General features: G+C 39.4%; 1 pseudogene; it reads right to left on the minus strand.

Moving 5' to 3' along the window:
* Positions 1-345: 345 nt before the first annotated feature.
* LOC143560749 (18S ribosomal RNA) lies at positions 346-646 on the minus strand (annotated as a pseudogene).
* Positions 647-2572: the final 1926 nt, after the last annotated feature.

The raw sequence follows: 2572 nt of genomic DNA on the forward strand, positions 1-2572 counted from the left end.
TGGAACGGTGAGAAGCGTACGCTTGGCGCTGAGGTTGCCATGGCCTTGCCATGGGATGAGCTCAAGAAACTCATGCTCAAGAAGTTTTGCCTGAAACATGAGCTTCGAAAGTTAGAAGAGGAATTTTGGAATTTGAAACAAGAAAGTGGCAATGACACTATCTACAACGATCGTTTCCATGAACTGAGCCTTCTCGTCCCCCACATGGTCACTCCCCTTGAACGTTCAATCGACAAGTACATCTCGGGTTTCCTTATGAAAATCCAAGATTCCGTCCTATGTCGTGACCCTCAAACTCTCCATGATGTCATCGCCTTAGCCGGTATGCGACCGTACTCCCCAGGCGGAGTGTTTCACGCGTTAGCTGGGCCCCTGATCCGCGTAGACCAAGGGCGAACACTCATCGTTTACGGCATGGACTACCAGGGTATCTAATCCTGTTCGCTCCCCATGCTTTCGCACCCCAGCGTCGGTAGGGACCCAGAGAGCTGCCTTCGCTTTTGGCGTTCCTTCGTATATTTACGGATTTCACCCCTACACACAAAATTCCACTCTCCTCTGTCTCACTCAAGTGAATTGGTTTCGAGAGCATTATGCCACTGTAAACACGGCCTTAACGTGTTTACCACGTTAAGGCCGGGACTTTGACGCGGAAAAATTCTAAGAAACCCGATGATAAGCCTGCATCCGAGCCCACCAAAGAACCCAAGCCCAAATCTCCCAAACCGGAGTCTTCTAAGCCCGAAACCTTCAAGCACAACAACAACAACTCTCCCCACTACCGCAACAATAAAAGAAAGTCCAATTCCCAAAACTATGTCTTGGCCCAATCGCAAATCCAACCCACCAAGAAGCCCTACCCGGGATCCCACCCACTATGTGATACGTGTAACTTTCACCATTCGCCTAACCTCAAGTGTCGACAATGTACCCATTGCAATCGATTTGGTCATCTCTTTACCACATGTCGTGAACGCAACCAACTCATGATGCAACCATTTACCTCACCTCTTACCCAACCTTTACCTTATGCTCAATCTGTTACTCAAGCACCCTCAACTATTAGAGCTTGTTACAATTGTGGAGACCCTAGCCATTTTCGCAATGCATGGCCAAGACTCGAACACATGAACCAAATTCAATCCTACCCAACTCAAACCACTCAATATTAAGCTTACCAAGCCCAAGTAAATCAACTTCAACCAATTCAAGCTCAACCCATCCAAGCAATTCAAGCCCAACCCATTCAACCAATTCAAGTCAACCAAATACCAATCAATCAACCTCAAGTTAACCAAGCTACTCAAGGTGCTCAAGGACAAGTCTGTTACATCAACGGTTCCCAAGTTTAAGCCTAACCCTTTATGAAGACATGCTAAGCAAAAGACGTTTCTTTTAATTTATTTTCATTTAAATCTAATGTATTGACTTTATTAAATCTCCAATTTTGTTATGAATGGGAATTTTGGTTATTTATAATGGCATTCAATCTTTCAATTATTTCTATCTTGTCGTTTATTGCACTATTTATTGTTAAACAATTTATTATCTTGATTTAAGTGGTCTATGACCGGTTATTTACCGGGACTATGTGCATGGTGGTGTGCATAGTTATCTAATAGTACCGTATTTGTATCATAAACTACCTATGACCGATTTCCTACAAACGTTTTGGAAATTGGGACTATGAACATGTGTTATACATAGTTATCTAATAGAAGTCACATGTAGAAATTTTATTTCGATATTTTAATGCATGACTACCCAAACCCTCCAAACTCACCTCCTTCTCACGTCACTTTTTTCTCATTCGATTTTATAATATTGATTTCGAGCCCCATATGTTATTATATTTCTCTAATCAAGTGATTCGTTTGTTATGTGAACATGTCTATGTGAATACTTATTTGTGAATTTGTCATCCTAAGTACTTCTATTCAAAATTCCCTCTATCTATTTATTTAATTTAGTTATTATTACTTTTGACGATTAACTTGGTAATTTCGCTTTATTTTGCAAAGTTGTTACTAGTTATTTATGCTAATCAAATTTCACTCATTTATTTATTTATTTATATAATTTTATTTTATTGCTCTTGCTCAGATAGTTCCATTTATTTATCGACTCAAAAAGTTTTTCATTTACCTTGTTTTTCGAACCCGCATAACGGGACGAACTATGTGCATCATGCGACGACCTAAATAATTATGAGTGCACACATAATTATCAAAGTCTTCGCATGGAACTCATAGTGAATACGGTTGTGTGTCATAACTCAGAACCTAGGGTGATTTTTGGTAACGGTACAAATATCGATGTGATATGGGCATGGTGGATATGCCACTGGTACATCCTATATATAAGTGTCCTTATCATGCCTTCCGTTTGTAGCGTTATTTGGGTCACCTGAAGATCTGTGTTATTATATATATATATATATATATAAAATCTCTTGACAATTACTTTCTTTCCTTATGTTATGATTTTTCTCTAATTTTGGGACGAAATTTTCAAAAAGTTGTGAATGCTGTAACATTTCGGATTTTCAGTTTCCTATCGGTTTGTAATCATT

Source organism: Bidens hawaiensis, unplaced genomic scaffold, assembly GCF_021521415.1.
Source record: "Bidens hawaiensis isolate Kalapana, Puna unplaced genomic scaffold, B.hawaiensis_p1.1 tig00020440_1, whole genome shotgun sequence".
NCBI lineage: Eukaryota > Viridiplantae > Streptophyta > Magnoliopsida > Asterales > Asteraceae > Bidens > Bidens hawaiensis.